This window comes from Lepidochelys kempii, chromosome 3 (genome assembly GCF_965140265.1).
Source record: "Lepidochelys kempii isolate rLepKem1 chromosome 3, rLepKem1.hap2, whole genome shotgun sequence".
NCBI classification, from domain to species: Eukaryota; Metazoa; Chordata; order Testudines; family Cheloniidae; genus Lepidochelys; species Lepidochelys kempii.
The window spans coordinates 38,833,914-38,860,538 of record NC_133258.1 but is presented as its reverse complement, the minus strand read 5'-3'; the positions used below and the strand labels follow the sequence as shown (position 1 = coordinate 38,860,538).

General features: G+C 40.6%; 1 protein-coding gene across 5 annotated transcripts in view; it reads right to left on the bottom strand.

Annotated features, from left to right (window-relative positions):
* The window catches only part of SH3YL1 (SH3 and SYLF domain containing 1), a 134,333-nt gene that overhangs the window by 37,124 nt on the left and 70,584 nt on the right, over positions 1–26,625 (bottom strand). The gene's annotated exons all lie outside the window — the stretch shown is intronic.

Below are 26,625 nucleotides of genomic sequence, written 5' to 3'. Positions count from 1 at the left end.
GATGAGAGAAAAAACGAATCACATGCAACAGATATTAGTCAATTCTTTTAATGTACTACTGGAAAGTGCTTGGATACTACAATGATTAGGGCTATATAAGAATCTGTATAGAATTATTTGTCCTATAACTAAATATATTGATATTAGACTTGTAAAAAAAATATTTATCTAACCACTACACCTTGGCGCTGCCCGCCGATCCAGCGGGTAGTGAAGACATACCCTAAGACATAGCTGAACACAGTGTGCAAAATCTTAAGAGCTATTATGGAATAACAATAAGTGTCAGGTATATTTTTTTAAGCTCTGAGTTCAATCATACCCAAATAGCACCCCATCTCCCAAATAATATATGGGTCTTTTCCCCATGATATTGGGTCATTATTATACAATCAAATCCATCTATAAAATAAGACATCAGTATGTGTAAGAAGATGTATATAAGAGTTATTCCCTCTACCTAGGTGAACCTTGCAATGGAATAATATGTATCTAAAATAAGGAATAATTCAGCAATTAAAGGAATTAAAACAAAATAGTAACACCAAAAACTGTTTTGTATGCAGACCATATTACATGAATATTATCTTACCTGAAAGTCTTTGACAAAATAAAAAGAAACTGAAGGTTTGAAAGAGTCCAGTTTGAAAGTAAATTACATAAAATCGGAAATTGTGGCCACTAGGGCTGTTGGTTAATCGCAGTTAACTCACGTGATTAACTCAAAAAAATTAATCATGATTAATCGCAGTTTTAATCACACTGTTAAACAATAGAATACCAATTGAAATTTATTACATATTTTTGGATGGTTTTCTACATTTTCAAATGTATCGATTTCAATTACAACACAGAATACAAAGTGTACAGTGCTCACTTTATATTATTTTTGTTACAAATATTTGCACTGTAAAAATGATAAACAAAAGAAATAGCATTTTTCAATTTACCTCATCCAAGTACTGTAGTACCATCTCTTTATTGTGAAAGTGCAACTTACAAATGTAGATTTTTTTTGTCACATAACTGCACTCAAAAACAAAACAATGCAAAACTTTAGAACCTACAAGTCCACTCAGTCCTACTTCCTGTTCAGCCACTCATTAAGACAAACAAGTTTGTGTACATTTACAGGAGATAATGCTGCCCACTTCTTATTTACAATGTCACCAGAAAGTGAGAAAAGGAGTTTGCCTGGAACTTTTGTAGCTGGCATTGCAAGGTATTTGCAAGATATGCTAAACATTCGTATGCCCCTTTATGCTTCGGCCACCATTCCAGAGGACATGCTTCCATGCTGATGATGCTCATTAAAAAATAATGCGTTAATTAAATTTGTGACTGAACTCTTTGCGGGAGAATTGTACATCTCCGGCTCTGTTTTACCAACATTCTGCCATATATGTCGAGTTATAGTAGTCTCGGATGATGACTCAGCACATGTTCATTTTAAGAACACATTTGACAAAATGCAAAGGTGGTACCAATGTGAGATTTCTAAAGATAGCTACAGCACTCGACCCAAGGTTTAAGAATCTGAAGTGCCTTCCAAAATCTGAGAGGGAAGAGGCGTGGAGCTTGCTTTCAGAAGTCTTAAAAGAGTCAGATGCAGAAACTACAGAACCCAAATCACCCAAAAAAAAAAAAATCAACCTTCTGCTCGTGGTATCTAACTCAGATGATGAAAATGAACACGCATTGGTCCGCACTGCTTTGGGTTGTTATCAAGCAGAACCCATCATCAGCATGGACGCATGTCCTCTGCAATGGTGGCTGAAGCATGAAGGGACACATGAATCTTTAGCATATCTGGCATGTAAATATCTTGAGACGCTTGCTACAGCAGTGCCATGCGAATGCCTGTTCTCACTTTCAGGTGACACTCTAAACAAGAAGCAGGCAGCATTATCTCCTGCAAATGTAAACAAACTTGTTTGTTTAAACGATTGGCTGAATAAGAAGTAGGACTGAGTGGACTTCTAGGCTCAAAAGTTTTATATTGTTTTATTGTGAATGCAGGATTCTTTGTACATAATTCTACATTAGTAAGTTCAACTTTCATGATAAAGAGATTGCACTACAGTACTTGTATTAGGTGAATTGAAAAATACTATTTATTGTGTTTTTTACCGTGAAAATATTTGTAATAAAAATATAAAATGAGCACTGTACACTTCGTATTCTGTGTTGTAACTGAAATCAATATATTTGAAAATGTGGAAAACATCCAAAAATATTTAAATTATATTGTATTCTATTATTGTTTAACAGTGCGATTAATCACAATTAATTTTTTTAATCGTTTGACAGCCCTTCTGGCCACTAATATTACACAGAAAAAGTAAAATAATGTAAGATCTCATAAATTGAAATGGATGCCTCATTTTGTGCAACTCTGAGGAATAAATATTCTAATCAACTTTGATAAATTGTAAGAAGTGATATCACAAATTAATAAAATATTGGCAAAACCGAACCCACTGAAAATGTCATGGTTAGGAATGGTGGCTACAATCAACAGGGAACTGCTCCTTATACATGGTTTACTATTTCTAACTCTCCCTTCAGAAGTCCCCAGAATATTTTAAAATATCTGCTAAATACTATTTCTAACTTTGTAAGGAAGGATAAAGGCCATGAGACGTTTGAGCCAATTTGCTTGAGCCTGACTGTGATACCCTTACACACATTTGGTAGTACCTTACTCTGTAAATAGTCCAAATGATATGAATGGTTTTCACACCGAGTATCGTACTACTCAATGTGAGTAGGGTATCACATTCTGGCCTTTTATGGTCTGATTTTTACTGGTGACTTGAGAGGATGCCAAGGAAGTTAAAATTGGATTTTTGATGGAAAGTAAGACAGCTTTAATTAATCAGCTACCACAATACATTTTAGCACACGTCACTTAAAGAACATTTATAGCTTTAAAATGCCAGATTACCAGTGCAAACACGTACTACATGACAAAGCAATCAACAAAAGCACATTTACAATTCTGAGAGAAACTCACCAATTTTTTCAGTCAACATTCTGGTACTGAAATGACTCAAACCCCAATAAAATGATATTCTTAAGTATTTTTTCTACTTTAGAGGTTTCACATTCCTGAATGTTATGGTGGTTTAAAGCATTGAAGGAATAAAAAGGGTAAAATAACTCAGAGGAAAAATAGAAATGCAAGTGTCACCTAACAAATTACATTTTGAAGAATTAGAACAGTTATAACTTCTTTGGAAAGGCAGTTCAAATTTAAAGGTATAATTTTGTCTATTAAATGTAACAACAACACATTAGCATTGCTTATATGATCTACTCTTATAAATGTAGAACTCATGCTCTGAGCTCTTTCTCCAAACACTGTGTCATGTCTCATTTGCTATATATTTAATAATTTCCTCCCATTTCCCTGCTCGGTCTTTACAGTTTATAGTTAAACGTGTCGTTGGGCACTGAATAGCACATTCAGAGTTTGTTAATGGAGACAGGTGATGCTATTGAGTAAAAGGAGACACCTCAAAGGGAATGGTTAACACCTATGTGGCCTCCACTGGGCCCCTTAATATCATTTGTATAACCCTGTTCCCACTGTAGTCAATGGCAAGACTCCTATTGACTTCAGTAGAAGCAGGATTAGCCCATAGGTTTTCTCCCTACTTGCTGTTTACATCATCTAAATACTTGTGGATAATTATCATATCTCTCTAGCGCTGCTGTCATTGTTTAGCCAATGTATAAATATTTTAGTACTGTTAGGGTTCCCTTCCCACTCCGAACTCTAGGGTACAGTGTGGGGACCCACATGAAAGACCCCCTAAGATTATTTCTACCAGCTTAGGTTAAAAACTTCCCCAAGGCACAAATCCTTCCTTGTCCTTGGATGGGTACTGCTGCCACCACCAAGTGAGTTAGACAAAGGTTTAGGAAAAGAACCACTTGGAGTTCCTGTTTCCCTAAATATCCCCCCAATCCTCTTTATCCCCTTTCCTGAGGAGGCTTGAGAATAATCTACCAACCAAATAGGTAAACCAGATTCTTAAAAACAGAACTTTATAATAAAGAGAAAAAAAAGTAAAAGCAGCACCTCTGTAAAATCAGGATGGAAGGTAACTTTACAGGCTAATCAGATTCAAAACACAGAGGGCTCCCCTCTAGGCAAAACTTTAAAGTGACAAAAAAACAGGGATAAACCTCCCTCTTAGCACAGGGAAAATTCACGAGCTAAAAACAAAAGATAATCTAATGTGCCTTGCCTTATTTACTTACTCTTTTTGCAATACTGAGACTCATTTTAGGATGATTTTAGGAGAAGGAGTTTTCTGACCTGATGCTTCTCTGCTTCCCCAGGGAACACACAAACAAAAAGCACAAAAAAAGCCTCCCTCCCCCGCATAGATTTGAAAGTATCTTCTTTCCCCATTGGTCCTTTTGGTCAGGTGCCAACAAGGTTATTTGAGCTTCTTAACCCCTTACAGGTAGGGAGGATTTCTAGGCTACCCTTAGCTGTACAGTTTTGACACGCCCCTCAAATCACAGACGGTTCTGGACAGCCTGTACCACACTGGCTGTGATTTCTTCCTGGAGCTCTAGGAGAAAACAGAGTTAATAAGACACATACACCTCTAGATATACTACTGATTATATAAAAACTAACAATAATTTCCACATTTCAAGGACGATTTTAACCAGTTGATTCTGGGAAACTTTCATGGGAGAGAGCACCAGCCATCTTGTTAGAAGCTCCTGAAATGTATTGTATTTCAAAATCAAAATCTTGGAGAGCTAAACTCCACTGAAGAAGTTTTTTGTTATTGTCCTTGATGGTATGAAGCCACTTCAGCGCAGCATGGTCGGTTTGCAGATGGAAACGCCATCCCCAAACGTGTGGGTGTAGCTTTTCCAGAGTGTATACAATGGCGTAACATTCCTTTTCGCTGACTGACCAGTGGCTTTCCCACTCAGACAGTTTTTTGCTGAGAAACACGACAGGATGGAATTCTTGATCCGGTCCTTCCTGCATTAAAACTGCTCCCACACCACGCTCGGATGCATCTGTGGTTACTAAGAAAGGTTTTTCAAAGTCTGGGGCCCTGAGCACAGGGTCAGACATGAGTGTCACTTTAAGCTGGTTAAAGGCCTTCTGACACTTTTTAGCCTTAACAGTTAGTCCTGCCTCTCGTATGCCTCAAAGACCTTCCGGAGATGCTCCAGGTGTTCTGCCCATGAGTCAGAAAATATGGCCACACTGTCAAAATAGGCAACTGCAGATTCTCCCAATACCGCTAGGACACTATATACAAGTTTCTGGAAGGTGGCGGGTGCATTTTGCCGCCCGAAAAGGAGCACATTAAATTCATACAGCCCTACATGGGTGATGAAGGCTGATCTTTCCTTGGCAGATTCATCTAGTGGTACTTGCCAGTACCCCTGGATTAAATCTAAGGTAGAGATGAACTGGGCACATCCCAGTTTCTCCAATAGCTTATCTGTGTGAGGCATTGGATAGTTGTCTGGCAAGTCACAGCATTTAGCTTACGGTAGTCCATGCAAAAGTGTATTTCCCCATCTGGTTTGGGAACTAGAACCACTGGAGATGACCATGCACTGTTAGAGGGGCAGATTACACCCATCTGTAGCATGTCCTGGATCTCCCGTTCTATAGCAGTTTTAGCTTAAGAAGACACCCCGTAAGGTTGAGCTCTAATTGGGCGAGCATAACCTGTGTCAATGGAGTGGTATGCCTGTTTGGCTGAGAACATTGGCGCACAGCTCCTTGATCTGCTGTTGCTGCATATGTCCGAGGGTCATTGGAAGGTTCACCTCTTCCTCGCCACAGTCACTTTTTTCTTCATAGCAGACACCTTCAGGCCACTCAGCGTCATCTCCTCCCTGAGCTGTAAACTGACAAACCTTTAATTCTCTGGAATAAAAGGGCTTTAGAGAATTAACATGGTACACCTTAGGCTTTAAGTTTGAGGTGGGGGATGCTATGATATAGTTAACAGCTCCCAGGTGCTCTTGGACCGTGAATGGCCCTTCCCACTACGCTTCCATCTTATGGTCCTGGAGCGCCTTCGAGACCATGACCTGGTCTCCTACTTTGAAGGAACGCTCTCTGGCATGTTTATCATACCAGGCTTTTTGCTCTTCCTGAGAATCTTTTAGGTTTTCTCTAGCAAAAGCTAAAGAGGTTCAGAGGGTGTTTTGTAGGTTGTAGACAAAGTCCAGAATGTTACTTCCTGGAGAAGGCGTAAAACCCTCCCATTACTGTTTCACCAACTGTAATGGCCCCGTAACCTTGCAGCCATATACAAGTTGAAATGGTGAAAACCCTAAACTGGGACATGGTACAGCCATGTAGGCCACAAGCAACTGCTGCAACACTAGTTCCCAATTGTTGGAGTGCTCATTCATGTATTTACGTATCATTGCCCCCAAAATTCCATTAAACTTCTCCACCATGCCATTTGTTTGATGATGGTAAGGGGTGGCAACCAAGTGGTTCACCCTATGAGTTTCCCACAGGCTTTTCATGGTCCCTGCCAGGAAATTAGTTCCTGAATCCGTAAGGATATCAGAGGGCCAGCCTAACTGGCAAAAATGTCTGTTAGTGCCTGGCACACACTTTTAGCCCTGCTGTTCCTTAGAGCTACTGCTTCTGGCCATTGGGTGGCAAAATCCATGACAGTCAGTATGTACTGCTTTCCTCTGGGTATCTTTTTCGGGAAAGGACCCAGAATATCCACAACTACTTGCTGAAATGGAATCTCAGTTATGGGGAGTGGCTGGAGAGGGGCTTTGACCTGGTATGGGGTTTTCTCACTCTTTGGCACATCTCACAAGACTGGACATAAGTAGAAACATCCTTGCCCATTCCCTCCCAGTGGAATAACCTCCCCAAATGGTCTTTGGTCCTTTTCACCCCAGCATGATCACTAGGATGATCGTGGGCTAAGCTCAAGAGCTTTACCCAGTACTTAGTTGGAACAATCAACTGTCTTTGAGGATGCTAGTCCTCCTGGTGCCCACTAGAAAGAGTTTCCTTGTATAAACGTCCTCTTTCTACAACAAACTAGGATCGATTAGAAGATTAGACACGATTATGAAAATTAGATCGATTAGAAGAGCTGAGAGGCGGTGGGTTGCTCCGTGCCACCATCCAAGCTCCCTGGAGGCTTTCATCTGCTTCCTGTTTGGCCTGGAACTGTTCCCTTGATGCTGGAGACATCAGTTCCTCACTGGATTGTGGACTTGTGCTTGGTCCCTCTGGAAGCGATGCAGGTGATGGGGCTGTTTCCATGGACTGTGAACCGCTCTCTGCTGGTGCACTAGGTTGTGTTTCAGGCTCCAGCTGAGCCTCTTGCGTAGGTTTATCTGCTGCTGCCAGGGCAGGCTCGATGGTGCTAGTACTTTTAATCTTTCCTCATAAATTAATCCTTCCAACCTCCTCATGATTTTTGTTGCTCTTAACTCCCTGAGCTCTGACTCTGGACAGCTTTACACAAAATAGTTGCACTGGTTTAACTAAAATCAGTTTTTAAATTGAATTAATGAAACAAGTGCAAAACCCTCTGTGTGAACACACCTAAATCAATACTCAAATGGCTCAGTTCAATTAAGTTTATCTCAGGGAGTTCAGAGAAGAGCAAGAAAAATTATTAGGAGGTTGGATGGGTGGACTGACTGAAGAGGAAAGATTAAATAAACATTGACCAACCAATGACAACAGGGTTGGAAAGACATGATAATTGATAATTCCTAGGGAGGAAGTTCATGGCCACATCCTACTTTCACTGAAGTTGATGGGAGTCTTGCCACTGACTTCAGTGGGAGCAATACTGATTTCTTAGTAAGTGTGGCATAAGGGAATACCAGAAATTGCCTCTTTCCTGGCTGAAGTTGCAGTGACCTCTGAAACGCTGTGCCGATACAAATTTATGTTCGTGGGTGTGGATATTCACAGATATAAATTGGTATCTGCCGAACTGCAGGCTTTCCCGGGAACCGCAGTGGTGAAAAGAGCAGAATGTGAGACAGTCATTCCCAGGAGCCAACGCCCCGTGCTGGCAGATTAGGGGTCTGGAACACATGAGTTATGAGGAGAGGCTGAGGGAACTGGGATTGTTTAGTCTGCAGAAGAATGAGGGGGGATTTGATAGCTGCTTTCAACTACCTGAGAGGTAGTTCCAGAGAGGATGGTTCTAGACTATTCTCAGTGGTGGAAGAGGACAGGACAAGGAGTAGTGGTCTCAAGTTGCAGTGGGGGAGGTTTAGGTTGGATATTAGGAAAAACTTTTTCACTAGGAGGGTGGTGAAACACTGGAATGCGTTGCCTAGGGAGGTGGTGGAATCTCCTTCCTTAGAAGTTTTTAAGGTCAGGCTTGACAAAGCCCTGGCTGGGATGATTTAATTGGGTATGGGTCCTGCTTTTGAGCAGGGGGTTGGACTAGATGACCTCCTGAGGTCCCTTCCAACCCTGATATTCTATGATTCTATGAAGCTGACTAATTAAACACAGCCTTATTCTCCATACCCATCATAACCTAGCTGATCAACACTGCCATCAGCTAGAACTGTTAAATTCTGTCAGCTACTTCTGGTTTTGCTCCCAGCCTGCCTCACCAGACCTACTCACACAGAGCAAAGGCAGACAGGCTGAGCAGCAGGGGATGTAAACTGGGCCTTTAAGGGAGCACAAAGGCTAAGCAGGGCTGTCAGGGGAGAGAAGCAGGAGGAGGAGTGCAAGGAAGCTAAAATGTGAGAGCTATGCTGTGCAAGATGGGCTGGAGTCTATGTAGGGGAAGAGGAACTCTGGAAGGTAGAGGGGACGCAGTATGTATGCACCACTACCTCAACTCTTACTGACAAAACCATCCCTTACCTCTGGCCCTTCAGAACTCTTCACTGGGCCTCTGCCCCACAACCCTTCCTGGCTGTCCCTGACATACCACCTGAGCTGGCTGCATGCTATCCAGCTGGTCCAACTCCAAACTGCACCCAGAGAATGTCTGTATCTGCTGGTGCCTCATACCATCCACTTCCTCACCCTTATGTCCAGCCCTGATACCAAGTGATGGGACCTGTTGCCACCTAATAAAGGCAAAGAACCCCAGTGGGCCAGCTTGTACTCCACTCTGGTTCCATGGCCCACCAGGGAAATTAGATGGCAGCTCTTCCTTGGAGCCATGAGCACAAGTGTGTACCTGGTCTGGTTTATGAACTCTCCCAACAGCTGTCCCTTTTGTGATGAGAGGGAGACCCTGGAGCACATCTATGTAGAATGCATCAGGTTGCAGTGCCTCATCTGGCTCCTCCAGAACCTTACTGAGGTTCTGGCTGCATTTCTCCCAAAGTCCTGACTTATGCATACCACATCTGTGGCCCCACAAAATATTGGGACCGCCTCATCAACCTACTTCTGGCGCTAGCCACGATGGTCATCCATCATATCAGGAGGACGAAGTTGGACAAGGGTCAGGGAGAGCTTTGTGACTGTGGGACCTATTTCTGGTCCCTTATCCAATCATGCCTGCAGGCAGAGTTCATCTGGGCAGTATCCATTGACTCCCTAAATGCCTTTGAGGAACACAGGGCACTTTCGGGGGGTTTCTGCTCCGTGTCCTCATCTGCTATTTTTAACCTTTGACCTCACACCCTTCCTGTTTTCTCCTTTGATGTCCCCTGTCTGGAACTTGGACTTAGTGGTTCCTCTCCCTTCGATGAGGGGCAGGGCATTTAATTTTGGGCAGATCTAGGACTTCAAAAAGTACTAAGTTCTGTGCATTTTAAGAAGTGCTATATGTGATGATGTAAACTGTGAGGAAACATCTTAAACTTGTTTTTCCTCTTAATTTCCATTGGACAGAATATGGTTTGAATATCTACTGCACTATATATTAGTTTGATCAATATCATAGAATCATAGAATATCAGGGTTGGAAGGGACCCCAGAAGGTCATCTAGTCCAACCCCCTGCTCAAAGCAGGACCAATTCCCAGTTAAATCATCCCAGCCAGGGCTTTGTCAAGCCTGATCTTAAAAACCTCTAAGGAAGGAGATTCTACCACCTCCCTAGGTAACTCATTCCAGTGTTTCACCACCCTCTTAGTGAAAAAGTTTTTCCTAATATCCAATCTAAACCTCCCCCACTGCAACTTGATATATGACATATGATATAGACATAAAACACTGATATACTACAGTGGAGAATATATGTTTTATATTTCACAAACTCAATTGTAATAAAATATTCTAAAGTTTACTGTCAAAGTTAACACTGTTCATTTTATAGTGGAAAAATGAAGATTTCTGAATACATGAAAACCTTTGAAACAGGACTGCATTTCTTAAAACATCAAATTTCCAGCTCACACAAGATGGTGCTACAGTGCTACATTCAGCATCGGATGTCTAGATCATTGAGACTTTTGGATCTAATACATTGAAGCTTGCAGATGAAATAATGGCTAATTATATTACAAAAACTTTCTATTTTAATTAGACTATTTTCATGCATATACTATCCCAACAGTTCACTTTTCAAATTAGGAGTTCTTTGAGTTAATATAAGATCCTATACTAATGGAAGAAAAAAAATCCACAAGATTCAGCTTATTTTTAACTGTAAAAGAAAGGAAAGACTGGACGGCACTGTACAATGAGCAGGACACCACCTGCAATAAAGACTTAAGTCCTGTGCAGATACATAGAACCCCATGCAACCAAGAACCAAGTATTTGGTTCACACAAGCCTGAAAGTCAAAAACTCATTTTAATCAGCATAAAGAAAATATTTGCACATAGACCTGTGTACCAAAAACAAATATTTTCCTCATTTCTTTTAGTGCTAGAGACTAACTTGAATACTACTTATTCTCCACCTAAAGTCATGATCTCGGATTCAAATCTTTACAAAAAATAAAAGAATGTTTTAAACCAGAAGAAATACAAAATTCAACACACACAGGATTGTCTTGAAGTAAGATGTTTTCTTTGAGGAGTCTGAAGGTTTTTAATGGGCAATTGTTCAAGACTTTTGGATGGCCTTTAGTATGTGTGAATAGTGTTTTTGTTGCTGAAGTCAGTCTTGAGAAACAGCACTCAAGTTATTAACCTCTACCTCCTCTAGTGTTATGAGAGAAGAGGACTCAAATGGCTGGCCCACATGTTTAGTATGCACATTTGTGTTTAAACAAAGTTAATTGTGTCTCCAGCATCAGGGATAAGAGCCGTGCAGAGCACTGAACCACACAATCTCATCCCAAAGTGTCCAGGTATAGGAAAGCTGCAGTGGAATACCCCATTAGCCAAACAGTGGCCTACAAAAACAGGAAACGTGGGACCAGCAATCTATGCCCTCGTGTGCCAAAGAAATAAATAATTTTCACAAAAGTAGACCTGTTATACTAAGCTTATACCATGCATAATCTTTTAACCACACTATTTCCTATTCTACTGAGCAAACAGAAATTTCTGTATCAAAACAGAATTAGCAAAAAGCCCAACATTTTCTGATTTTGCTCTAATGGGCAAAAATTTTCAAGTGGTTATCAAGTGTTATCAATTGCATTTATTGCATGAATGTGGACTTTCACAGATTTCTAGTAGTGTAACATGCTTTCTTATGTGCCAGTATTAGGATTTAGATCTTCTGTGCACTGTAACCACTAGAAGGTGATAATCACACCTATTCAAACATGTCCAACATTCCATCCAGTAGAAGACAGGGTACAAAACACTGAGGGAGAACAGATGGAAAACAGGCACTGTGGTAGATGTAGAGTACAAACAGACAGAAAAAAGCATGGGCAGAACATGAACAGTAATTCAAAATGGAAAAATGCAAGCTAATACATCCAGGGAAAATTAATGCATAATATTGTTATTCTGTGGGAGAAAGGAACTTGGGAAAGCATAACAACTGAGAGACCTAGGGGCTACAATGCAGAGCAAATTTTATGTGCGTTCACAATGCCGTATAGCTGTGACTTCAGACTGAGTAAGTAAAAGCATCACATCATGGTATATGGAGATATCAATCCTTCTGGTCAACTGCCCCTGAAATAATCTTATCTATGGCCTGCGACATACAGGAGGCCAGACCAGATCACCATAGTGATCTCTTCTGGCCTTAAACTGTTTGAATAATTCTATTGTAACAGAATTCTATAAAACTGATTAAGTATAAAGCTATTTACTTATTAAGACCTAAGTTCAAGGAGTTAAAAACTGCTTTCCCTACTAGTGCTGATGACTTCTTGAACAGTTGACCAGAATATTCCTTGTCTTGCTTTTTCTATTCCATATAAGCTCTTATACCGTGATCACCACAGTATCTGTATCAGTTATTTCGCCCACTGTCACAGTTCAGAACTCAGTGAAGCAATGATTTTCAATTATAATCTACAAATCTTCATTTAAAAATTTACAAATAAGTAGGTTTTAAGTCTACATTTGCATTCCGTTAATTAGCCAGGATATTCAACAACTTTTTGTATTTTTTAAGATAGCATTTCAGATCACCTTCAGCAATTACTCAGAGAGCAATACTGACACTAAAGTAGCATTAAAATCTATTTTTTCCATTACTGTAACATCACTGCTAAATATTGTGGATCTTTTCATTATAGTAATAGACTGTAATTCAATCTCATTGACAGCATCCCAGGAATCCAATTATTTCAAGTATTACAAATAAGATTTCTTTTCTAATGTATCTCATTTAGTTGAAAGCAAAGTGAAGAAATATACCAAAAGTAGCTTTTAAAAGCTCAAAAGTTTATTGCAAAAGTTGATGATATTATTGTAATACCTGTGGTAAAGATAAACGAAACAATCCACAGTTCTCCTTAGGATTTCAGAAAAAAATGTCAAAAAATCTCAGCCTACGTAAAATCTTTAACACTCTTTTCTTGATGTAGTTGGCAATTTAATGGATTTAAAAAATGCCATTTGGGTAGATACACTAGGGCTAGTGACAAAAGATTAGAGATACTTTTGGGACTAGGGCAAATTTCTAATCAGCTGTATTACTGAAGGAAGTCTAGTTAGTCTTAAATACTGCTTTCCTAGGCGAAGAGTAGACTTTTAATTTTACCTTCTTCCTGCCCTTACTTGAAAGATTAGGAAAAAGCATCACTAGCCTCCTACAATACATAGTTCTGAATTGCCATTTTAGCATGTATAAATATTCTGAAGAAATACTATATACTGACTACATGGCACTTAACCAAAATGCTTGAAAAAAAACCCAAAACCAAAATTCAGACAACAAGAAATCAGCTAATATATTATGTTATCAGATTTCTCTAGAGCCACACAACTAATTTCACATATTTTACCTTTTGTAAATTAGATACAATACATTAAGTACTGCCTTGCTCCCAAAACATATTCTTGTATTGGAATGTGTGCTGTGATTTACTAGTAACCATTTAATATTTTTAATCAAAACATTATTAAAAATGCTGAGACAAAAGTTAAAAATGCACACAATTTCAGATTCCTGAATAAATGCATTTACTTCAGATATTTAACAAAATACAAGCTTTCCATTACATTCATGAATCATATTTTCTAATACTAGCACGTCCTGACCTCAATCTCTTTATATCTTATAATCAGCTAGCTCAGAATACTATATGTGGTTTATGAGGTATTTGCTCCAATATGACCAACTGAGTCACACATGTTACATATTTTTGCTCAGTTTATCACAACATAAGCCAAACAGTATTTGATTATTTGACTTACTGCATACAACCTAAGAATACTGTGATCCTAGTAAAAGTGAATCCCAAATTAAAGAGAGTCTGAAATAGTTTCCTGGGATTTCCTACTTTGCTATTAGTATTAACATACAGTTCTTAACGGCAACAAAATTAATACTGAGGGACCACCAAATGGATTTTTATTATTCCTGTAACTAAATATAAACATGTCACAAGCCTGGCCAGGAAACCACAAAAATAGATCAGGCTTGGATAAAACCTTTAAAAACTAAGTACTTTCCAGTGGTTAACTCCCGAATGTTTACTAAATTTGTACACGTCACTAAGGCTTATGATAGATATGCCACATTATCCCTCTGTGTAAGGATCTTCCAAAAGAAATATCTATTAGTCACTTTGAGCTGGCTTGTTGCTTTTACAGGTTATAATCTGCTATAAATTGCTCCACATATTACTATAAAAAGGAAGAAGATACTACTGGATAGGTTTGTGTGTGAACACTTCTACTTCCATCATGAAGTGCTACTGTTTGATTCTGACATATATTTGTCCTTTCCTCGAGGGTAGATTTATTATTCTAATAATATTACGTTTTCCATAATTCTCCTTTTTAGTCCCAATTTAATATGCAGTTTACCCAAATACAGACATATGTCTTATTTAAGTGCCTATATACATAGGTACAAATTAATGTTATGAATAGCAATAATTTTATTAACATATTAAGTAGTGATACTAAATATTTGATTCAACTTTCACTGAATTATTGTTATTAGTAGCTAATCATCATCCTATTTCAAAAATGTCTGCTCTGCTGCACCTTGAAATTATACAACAGAGATGACAAATTTATTTACAAAATTAAATGGAACCAATACATCTCCTATTCCACAGTAAATTGTAGACAGTGACAGGTTTCAGAGTAACAGCCGTGTTAGTAAAGTGAGCTGTAGCTCACGAAAGCTTATGCTCTAATAAATTGGTTAGTCTCTAAGGTGCCACAAGTCCTCCTTTTCTTTTTGTAGACAGTGAGTGGCAACAACAGAGGGGAATGACAGAAAAAGGTCTAGTTAATATGCCTACTATACATGGCATGGTTTCGATTTTTATATAGCACTCTGTAGGCCTAAATCTATTCTCATACTTATGTTAATCAGAAGTAAATACACTGAGATCACTAGTTTTTTACAACCAATATAATTCTATTGTGCATGAGAGAAAATTCAGACCCATCATTTTTGAAATACCTACCATCCTTGATTCTATAAATAGGTACATCCTGATCATATTAACAGCCTCTTTCTGAATACTGCACAGACCTAATCTTATGAATTCTCATTCACAATTCTGTTTAATCAAAATGCCTGTGTCTCCCTCAGCTTAAGAAAGAGTTATGCTGGATTTTTCAAGGGTTTTGGACTTTTCCCTAAGATCTCTAGAAAACCAGTCTTCTACCATAGTGATTACCACATTTCTGATCCAGATAAAACTGCTTAAATCTCAAATAGTCATCTAAGCTGCACCTGTTGCCATGCAAATGTATCTGCATTTCAATTTTGACCAATCTTAGTTAGTACAATTTGAAGCCACCATTTAAAATTTCTTGGGCCAGAACGGAGAGAGAAAAAGCCATTCCTCTCAGAGTAACACTGCTAAATTGACTGTGTTCTGTAAAGATGAAAATTCTTAAGGGCATGCCCCCTCAGGATACAAGGTGAAACTCCAGATATCACATGCTACAAAATCTGGTGCAAAACAGGCACTCCCTGACATTTTTTGCTTTGAGGAGGCAAAAGACTTTGGTAGAGTGGACCTTAGCCATGTTTGCGATCAAAATTCTGAAGTCCTGTGAGGAGACTGCCAGCAACACAGAATTTGCAGACACTTGCGTCTCTCCCATGGTGGCCTTTGTCACTGTGAAAGTATTTCTACAGTGTGGAACAAGATGAATGAGAATAAATAGATGAACACTGGATCCCTGGTTAAATCTCTTCCCAGTCAGCTCTGAGACTTGCCAAGACAGTGCCAGTGTTGTCATACATAGGATAGGTGAGCTGAAAATGAATGCTGGAGCAAGTGAAATAAAGAGTGTCATCTAGCCCCTTGTGGAGAAAGCCTATTTTCGAATTTCAGGACTGTGGAACTTCTGGGAAAAGAGTATTACTGTCTCTAAGGTTCTAAATACAAATGTTGCCTATATCAAACTTGTAATGTACTTCATCAACACCACCAGTACATGTAATTTGAGGTATCTGTGAATGGAAAAATTACAATGCTCTCAAAGATCCACATCACATTTGGTCTTCCCTCTGAATTTGCCCAGTAGCATCACCTAGGAGAACCATTTCAGCTATATCCCAGACACTGTGATGTCTGTGAATAGACTTGATCTTGACAAAAAATATAGAAAGGCTGCTGATTTTGAAATAAAATTGGTTCAGAGTAAATTTAAAGAACAAGTGGCTACTAACTGTAATTCTTCATCAGGCTTTTCAAAATTTAAATGCCAGTGATTAGAAGCTATTTTCCACAATATAAATGCAATTATGATTTTCACCACCCCAAGCTCAGTAAATACCAGAACTTTCCAATCCACGTGTAAAGTCATGATCAGGATCTTATGACAATGGAGGTTTTCCTGGAAGGTTTCAGGATAACCAGACAAGTCATTTGTGAGATGCCAGAGTTCCAAATCTGAGGTGCAATTTGCTTTTGGGGAAGCTTCTGAAGCCCCCTCCCCTTTTTTTACTTTGTGTCTCAGGGCTTGTCTTCGCTACTGGGGTAAGTTGGCCTAAGTTACGCTACTCCAGCTATGTGAATAACGTAGCTCGAGTCAACGTAGCTTAGGTCGACTTACCCTGGTGTCTTCACTGCACTGCATCGACAGGAGACATTCTCTAGTCAACTTACCTTACTGTTCTCGGGGAGCTCTGCCTTTGATTTAGCTGGTCTTCACTATACCTGCTAAATTGACACCCGCTGAATCGATTCCAGCAGCGTCGATCTCCCTGGTAGTGAAGACAAGCCCTTAGAAACAGGTAGGCCTACAAACTCCAGATTTGTTCATTTCTGTTGGCCTTAATGAGCACTGATTAGTATCAGACAGTGTGGGGCAACGGATTCTAAAACTAACTTGTAGTTTGGGAACCTTGTATGCTGCCAGTGAACTTCCTGAGACACATGTTAAAGGAGACATTAAAGCCATGTGTGTCTTTGCATACTCACAACATATGGACTTTAAAATACATATTGATCCCGCATCAAATCTGGGATTTCAGAGACTAGTGAAAGGCTGCTAAGCAAAGAAACAGACAAAGGAAAAAATTCTTCAAACATGATGGTCTAGTGAATTGAATTTAGGGCTGGGAGTTCTTGAATTCTAATCTCTCCTCTGTCACTGAATCATGTTGTGAATTTAATAATTTTCACACTGACTGCACTTTATAATACTTATGTAAACTTCACAAATATCCCTTTAAAATAGTAAGTATGCTTTCTATTTTACAGAGGGGAAACAGATTAAGAGGTTAAGTAACTTTGATTTAGTACTGCACAACATTCTGATTAAAATATAATATTATACAATATCAATAAAGCACATATTAGATGGATTAAGTACTGGCTGACAGTAAACTTGTCTATCTGGCACTCTCCTATGGCTCTCACCACACCCCTCTTCTGCCTTATACCATTTGTCATCCTCTTCCTTCCCTCATTCTTATTACCATCAACAGTCTACAGCCCCCACAAGCTCTACCTTCTCCTCTTTCCTCTCCAAACCAATTTCCCCAGTCCTTCCACCAACACAAATCCAGATCTCACATCCACTCCCTCCTCACCTCTGGAGACATTTGTCCCAACCCTGGCCTTCTCTGGTATACGAGTCATTTCTCAATCAATTGTCTCAGGTAATGATGTGAGCTACACATGATCTTTTTGGTCTAAAGCCTGCTTGCTCATTACATCTATTACCAGTTTGATTCTGTTCCACAGTATGCTGTAGAACACCTTTCCGGGACATGAAAGTAGTATTATTTCTTGCCAATTATCGCACACCAGTTGGGTGACTTTCTTTGGTAATTTACAGATCACACCTTTCTTCCAATCCTCTGGGCAGAGTTCTTTCTCCTAAACAATATTACACAGTTTATGTATTTCATGTTCCACTGTTTCCTCACCAGCTTTATACATTTCAGCAATGATCTTGAAAAGAATCAAACAGAATCCTATTTCTGTTTCTGAAATTTCTAACAGTGAAATGTTCAATTCTTCACCTACTTTTCATCCATTAATTGGAATTGTTGGCTCTAGTTGGTTGAGCATGTCATTAAAATGTCCTCACCCTTGTTTCTTTTGTTCTGCTTTCATTGTTAACGATTTTCCATCCTTCTCTTTTCCAATACCACTGTAACTCTGGGATGATGCTGACAATTGCTTTTACAACTGAAAGTTTCTTTGGTCTTGTCTACACTACCACAGCAAATCGATCTAAGTTACACTACTTCAGTTACGTGAACAACATAGCTAAAGTCGACATATCTAGATCCACCTACCGCAGTATCTATAACGCGCTGTGTCAATGAGAGACACTCTCTCATCAACTTACCTTCATTTTCTTGAAGGGGTGGGGTACAGAAATTGATGGGAGAGCGCTCTCCTGTCAATTTAGCACGTCTTCACCAGACCCGCTACATTGATGCTGCTGCATCAATTGCAGCAGCACCGATATAACTCCGTAGTGAAGATGTGTCCTTAGAGCAGGGGTTCCCAAACTTGGTTCACAGCTTGTTCAGGGTAAGCCCTTGGCGGGCTGTGAGACACTTTGTTTACCTGAGCGTCCCCTTGTTTACCTGAGGTATGGCTGCTTGCAGCTCCCAGTGGCCATGGTTTCACTGTTCCTGGCCAATGGGAGCTGCGGGAAGCAGCACAGGCTGGGCCACTGCTTCCAAGTTTGGGATCCCCTGCCTTAGAGTCACTTCTCACTGATGCTTCTTTGGTTTCTCTTGCTTTTTTGTCAAGCAACTCTTTCTTACTTTTCTGACATACCTCCTTTATTTCCTTGTCTTTCTCTACGTGCTCCTGTTGCAGTATGCATTGCTCTTCTTGTAGTGTTACCTGGGCTTGCAGTCATCTAGCATTCCCCCAACTCCTCCCAATCAGTCAGTCTTTCTGATTTCAACTCCTGGTCTCTCTTCTTCTCCACGCAATCTTCCACACTTACTCTCTGAGACATCAACTTCCATATTGATGATCCAGCCAACTCTTAGATACACATTTCCTTGCCATCACCTCTTAATTCAACCTGCAGCCTTGGTTCAACTTGCCCACTCACCAAAAGGGCCACTGACTTGACTTCATCTTCATCAAGATCAGATCTCTCTGATTTCTTTGTTGCTGATCTTAATTTTTTCACTGACAACACCAAGTAGGAAAGTGCTAATAAAATTTGCTGATGACGCGAAGCTGGGAGGCATCATCAATACAGAGGAAGACTGTAATATTATAAAAACAGACTTGGATGACCCAGAGGACTTGAGTAACAGAAACAGGATGGAATTTAACAGCGTTAAGTGCAAGTTCATGCATTTAGGGACTAACAAAAATATGCTATAAACTGGTGGCTCATCAGCTGGAAATGAAAATGGAGGAGAAAGACCTGGGGATATTAGTCAATCACAGGATGACAACGAGCCATCAGTGTAATGTGGCCATAAAAATAAAAGCAAATGTGATCCTAGGATGTATCAGGTGAGGTATTTACAACAGAGACAGGAAGTATATTAATGCCATTGTGCAAGGCTCTTGTGAGACCTCATTTGGAATACAGTGTACAATTCTGGTCACCCATGTTTAAGAAAGATGAATTCAAACTGGAGCAGGTGCAGAGAAGGGCTATTAGAATGATCAGGGGAATGGAGAGCCTATCCTATTAGAGGAGACTAAAAGAGCTTGGCTTGTTTAGCCTAGAAAAATGAAGGCTAACGGGGAATCTGATTGCTCTCTAGAAATACATTGAAGAGGGAGGAGGGGAGAACACACCAGGGAGGGAGAAGGGCTTTTTAATATAAAGGACAAGGTTGGCACAAGAACAAATGGGCACAAACTGGACACGAATATATTTAGTCTGGAAATTAGGTTTCTAATCATCAGAGGAGTGAGGGTCTGGAAAGGCTTTCTAATATGAGTAGTGGGGCTAAACAGCCTAACTAGTTTTAAGATGGAGCTTGATAAATTTATGAATGGAATTATATGATGAGATTGCCTGAGAAAGCAAAGAACTGGATTTAGTGACACAGGAGGTCCCTTGAAGGCCTATATTGTAAGATCTTTGGGCCATGGCCATGTTCTGTTTTTGTACAGTGCCTAGATCATGACTAGGGCTCCTAAGCACTACACTAATACAAATAAAATCTCAAAAAAATTGTCAGTGGGGAATCATCATTGACTGGGGTATTTCTAATGAGGTTTCTGAAGGGATTTGTTGAAGACCCAATGCTATACAGTCATTTTATTAATGATCTGGAAGTAAATAAAAATTACTGCTGATAAAGTCTGTGGATGACAAAGATTGGTGAAGTAATAAATAATGATGAGGACAGGGCAGTCATACAGAACAATTTGGATTTAATACAACCAAAGGCAAGGTCATACTCTAGGAACAAAGAATTCAGGCCATACTTACAGAATGGGGGACAATATTCTGGAGAGCAAAAGGATTAAAAAGAATTTTGGGGTCATAGTGGACAAACAACTGAACATAATCTCCCAGTGCAATGCTACAGCAAAAAGAGCTAAATCCTTGGATGTATAAACAAGGGAGTAGTAAGGATGAAAGTGATTTTACTTCAGTATGTGTCATGGGTAAAATCTATACTGGAATATTGTGTCCAGTTCTGGTGCCCATATTTTAAAATAATGGTGAAAAATTGGAGAGGGGACAGAAAAGATCCACATTTATTTGAGGACCAAAGAATATGCCTTTCATTGACAGACTTAAAGCTCAGTCTGTTTATTTTATCAAAAAGAAGACTGAAGGGTGACTTGATTCCAGCATCCTCAACGGGAGAAAATCCTGGAAACTAAATGGATCTTAATCTAGAGGAGAAAGGCATAAAAAGAACCAATAGCTGGAATCTGAAACCAGATAAATTCATTAAAAATGTGTGCTTTATTTTGAATAGTTAGGGTGATTAATTAACCATTGGAACACACTGTCATGAAAACCTGGATTCTCCCTTATTGAACACTTACAAATGCACAGCTGGAAACCAGTCCCATTTACCTGTTTGTTAGCACTATCAAAATAAATATTAGAGTTATAACAAATGTGTTTATTGTTTAGACTTTATGGAATGCTTGTAGGATGCTACATGTATTATTCCTTACAATATCTGTATCCCATATTATAAAGTAATGTTTAAGCATTTGCTCTGTATGTAAGAGAGCAGTATAATTGCTCAGAGCTCCAGTATGAAACTGGAGAAAAGCGTGTTGAGTGTCTTTGGGTTAAGTTTAGAGGTGAGAGCAACAAGGGTGATGTCGTGGCGGGCATCTGCTATAGACCACCAGACCAGGAGGATGAGGTAGACGAGGCTTTCTTCAGACAACTAACAGAAGTTTCCAGATCACAGGCCCTGGTTTTCATGGGGGACTTCAATCACCCTGACATCTACTGGGAGAACAATACAGCAGTGCACAGACAATCCAAGAAGTTATTGGAGAGTGTTGGGGACAACTTCCTGGTGCAAGTGTTGGAGGAACCAACCAGGGCCAATGCTCCTCTTGACCTGCTGCTCACAAACAGGAAGAATCGGTAGAGAAAGTAGAAGTGGGTGGCAACCTGGGCAGCAGTGACCATGAGATGGTCGAGTTCAGGATTCTGACAAAAGGAAGAAAGGAGAGCAGCAGAATACGGACCCTGGACTTCAGAAAAGCAGACTTTGACTCCCTCAGGGAACTGATGGGCAGGATTGCCTGGGAGGCTAATATGAGGGGAACTAAACAGCAGTTCTGCAGAAACGGACCTGGGGATAACAGTGGATGAGAAGCTGGATATGAGTCAGTAGTGTGCCCTTGTTACCAAGAAGGCTAATGGCATATTGAGCTGCATTCGTAAGAGCATTGCCAGCAGACTGAGGGAAGTGATTATTCCCCTCTATTTGGCACTGGTGAGGCCACATCTGGAGTATTGCGTCCAGTTTTGGGGCCCCCACTACAGAAAGAATGTGGACAATTTGGAGAGAGTCCAGCAGAGGGCAACAAAAATGATCAGGGGGCTGGGGCACATGACTTATGAGGAGAGGCTGAGGGAACTGGGTTTATTTAGTCTGCAGAAGAGAAGAGTGAGGGGGGATTTGATAGCAGCCTTCAACTACCTGAAGAGGGGTTCCAAAGAGGATGGAGCTCAACTGTTCTCAGTGATGGCAGATGACAGAACAAGAAGCAGTGGTCTCAAGCTGCAGTGGGGGAGGTGTAGGTTGGATATTAGGAAACACTATTTCACTAGGAGGGTGGTGAAGCCATGGAATGGGTTACCGAGGGTGGTGGTGGAACCTCCATCCTTAGAGTTTGTATGGGCCCAGCTAGACAAAGCCCTGGCTGGGATGATTTAGTTGGTGTGGGTCTTGCTTTGAGCAGGGGGTTGGACTAGATGACCTCCTGAGGTCTCCCCCAACCCTAATCTTCTATGATTCTATGAAAAGGAGTCCAGGAGAGCTGGTTGTATTTTAAAGAAGCCTTATTGAAGGCGCAGGAACAAACCATCCCGATGTGCAGAAAGAACAGCAAACATGGCAGGCGACCAGCTTGGTTTAACAGAGAAATCGTCGGGTGAGCTTAAACACAAAAAGGAAGCTTATAAGAAGTGGAAACTCAGATATATGACTGGGGAGGAGTATAAAAATATTGCTCGAGCATGCAGGGGTGCAATCAGGAAGGCCAAAGCACAACTGGAGTTGCAGCTAGGAAGGGATGTGAAGGGTAACAAGAAGGGTTTCTACAGGTATGTTTAGCAACAAGAAGGTGGTCAGGGAAAGTGTGGGACCCTTACTGAATGGGGGAGGCAAGCTAGTGACAGATCTGGAAAAAGCTGAAGCACTCAATCCTTTTTTTGCCTTGGTCTTCACAGACAAGGTCAGCTCCCACACTGCTGCACTGGGCAGCACAGTATGAGGAGAAGGTGAGCAGCCCTCAGTGGTAAAAGAACAGGTTAAGGACTATTTAGAAAAGCACAAATCCATGGGGCCGGATGTCATGCATCCAAGGGTTCTGAGAGAGTTGGCTGATGTGATTGCAGAAACATTGGCCATTATCTTTGAAAACTCGTGGCAATCATGGGAGGTCCCGGATGATTGGAAAAAGACAAATATAGTGCCCGTCTTTAAAAAAGGGAAGAAGGAGAATCTGGGGAACTACAGACAAGTCAGACTCACCTCAGTCCCTGGAAAAATCATAGAGCAGGTCCTCAAGGAATCAATTTTGAAGCACTTGGAGAAGACGGTGATCAGGAACAGTAAACATGGATTTACCAAGGGCAAGTCAAGCCTGACCAACCTGATTGCCTTCTATAATGAGATAACTGGCTCTGTGGATATGGGGAAAGTAGTGTACATGATATACCTTGACTTTAGCAAAGCTTTTGATACCGTCTCCCACAGTATGCTTGCCAGCAAGTTAAAGAAGTATGGGCTGGATGAATGGACTATAAGATGGATAGAAAGCTGGCTAGATCATTAGACTCAACGGGTAGTGATCAAAGGCTCAATGTCTAGTTGGCAGTCGGTATCAAGTGGAGTGCCTCAGGGGTCTGTCCTGGGGCCGTTTTTGTTCAAAATCTTCATTAATGATCTGTTTGATGGGATGGATTGCACCCTCAGCAAGTTTGCGGATGACACAAAGTGGGTGGGAGAGGTAGATATGCTGGAGAGTAGGGATAGAATCCAGAGTGACCTAGACAAATTTTGGAGGATTGGGCCAAAAGAAATCTAATGAGGTTCAACAAGGACAAGTGCAGAGTCCTGGACTTAGGACAGAAGAATCCCATGCACTGCTACAGGCTGGGGACTGTTCTGCAGAAAAGGACCTGGGGATTACAGTGGATGAGAAGCTGGATATTAGTCAACAGTGTGCCCTTGTTACCAACAAGGCTAATGGCATATTGGGCTGCATTAGTAGGAGCGTTGCCAGAAGATCGAGGGAAGTGATTATTCCCCTCTGTTCTGCACTGGTGAGGCCATATCTGGAGTATTGCATCCAGTTTTGGGGCCCCCACTACAGAAAGGATATGGACAAATTGGAGAGAGTCTAGCGGAGGGCAGTGAAAATGATCAGTGGGATGGGGCACACAACTTATGAGGAGAAGTGAGGGAACTGGGTTTATTTAGTCTGCAGAAGAGAAGAGTGAGGGGGGATTTGATAGCTGCCTTCAACTACCTGAAGGGGGGTTCCAAAGAGGATGGAGCTAGGCTGTTCTCAGTGGTGGCAGATGACAGAACAAGGAACAATGGTCTCAAGTTGCAGTAGGGGAGGTCTAGCTTGGATATTAAGAAAACTATTTCACTAGGTGAAGCACTGGAATGGGTTACCTAAGGAGGTGGTGGAATCTCCATCCTTAGAGGTTTTAAGGCCCAGCTTGACAAAGCCCTGGCTAGGATGATTTAGTTGGTATTGGTCCTGCTTTGAGCAGGGGGTTGGACTAGATGACCTCCTGAGGTCTCTTCCAACCCTAATCTTCTATGATTCTATGTAACTATAAAAATATTTGTTAAGATTGCAAATTCCCTACAGTCCAGGGAAAAGCATTACTAAGTGTGAAATGTAAGTTTACCCCAGGTGGTGTTATTTCCTGCCCACCAGGAAAGGCTACTAAATCGAAATTGGCCATTGTGAAACAAAGACTTTGTCAATTGCTCCCCACATCCCTCATGAAGAGGTTATGTGCGGACAGCTCACCCCATGACCTTGGATTCTGGGGTAATGACAGACAAAGACAAGACAAGAAGAAATTGGATCTTTTATGCTGTCTGGACTCTGAGGGGCAAAGGTTCCTAAATATAAAGCAAGAGATCCCCATGCTGCATGGCATGGGTCAGCCCTAAAGGACACATAGAGCTGCTTATTATAGAAGCCGATAATACCCTTCTAAACCTATGACTGTAATTCATTTGTGTATGTATGTTTCCTGTTTTAACTTTGTAAATAACTCTATTTCTTTTCTTAGTTAATAAATCCTTACTAAGTTTATTACAGGACTGGCTACAGGCATTGAGATCTAAGTACAAATGACCTGGGGTAAATGACTGGTCCTTTGGGTGTGGAAGTAACCTGAATATTTATGAGATTTTTGTGTAAAGTGACCATCTATTACATAAATTCAGCTTGCCAAGGTGGCAAGATAGATTGGAATGCCCAAGGGGACTGTCAAACTCTGTGGTAAGATTGTTATAGTGCTTTAGGAGTTCACTCTTTTTACTGCATTGATGAAACATAATTATAGAACATACAACCAGTTTGGGGTTTCTGCCCTGCTTTTTGCAGTCTGCCCTGAGGCTGACACTCATTCTCATTAGCCACTCCAGATGATGTGACAGCATCTATAGAAGATATGCTTTAGTTCAACCACCAGTTGAATACATGAATACATGAATAACTGAGTGAAATTCAATGCTCTGTGCTAAACAAGAAGTCAGATTATATGATCTAAACTGGGACTAATCTAATGGTTCCTTCTGGCCTAATATGTGAGAGTCTATGAAGAAACTTTCATAAAATCACACAGCAAATCTGTGGCAGAACTAGGATTACAATTAAAGCCTACCAATTCCCAGTTCCATGACTAAATCAGTAAACTACAGTATCTCTGAGATAGGTCAGTAAAATTTCTGTCTCAGCTTCTTCAAATGTGGAATGGGAAATAAGGATTCTTATCTACCACACAGGATGTCCTTAAGAGCCATTAATATCTTCATAGTGCTGTGAAATTGTAAAGCAATTGGTGAGATGGTATTCAGTGTGTATTTAAAGTTGTAACTAGCTTTCTGTTTCAAGTAAGATCTTGATTTCCCACTTCTATTTTGCACAGACTGTACAAGTCTACCTGAAATATTCTTTGTATGACAGAATAGCTTAAAAATCCAATCCAAAATGAGACCACTATGCCTCGACCTTGTTCCAGTTGATCTTTGAGCTCCCTGGACTAACACAGCTTGGGGGAGGAAGGCTCTGAAATTATTCCCTTTTCTCTGCTATCCCAGCTGTTCCCTGATGGTTTCCTAACTTGGAAAATAATCACTTCAGTCTGCCAAGGCAAGAACCAGTCCTCCCCAAGTAGTCTGAGTTGGAGCACAGAAGTCTGAAAAAACTCCAGCTTCAGACCCCATTCCCTCCCAAATTTCAGACCTCAGTGCACTAGTGGGGACACCTGACCATCACCAGCATGAGAACCCCAGCCTGATACATGTGAGATCCTGCTCTATTATCCTTTCCTTCATGTGTTTCTTTCTATCCCCACTATCTTTCTCCTGTCCTATCTCTCGGCTTTTCGCCAATGTCAGCCCTATACACACCGCCTGAGGTTCAGTGCCGGTGGTAAAATTAAAGTGGCCTTCTCTTCACTGTGTTTTTAGCTCAGGATCGCTCATATGCATTAAAAACATATTTTTTAGCAGTAAAGAGAAGCCCTAAGGTTGCTGAAGAAACCCTTCAGATGTCGTTTGTGCAGTTGCAATAAAAAAGCTAGTGCGTGAAGGATGATTGGAAGCACTGGTAGGTTTCTCATAAGCTCAGGAAGACACCTGGGGTGTCAAGCTGGAACACAAAGAAATTGAAAAATCCCCTCTCTACAAATCTCTGCTTCTAGTAGGGCAAGGAGGCACATCTGGATGTTTGGTCAGTT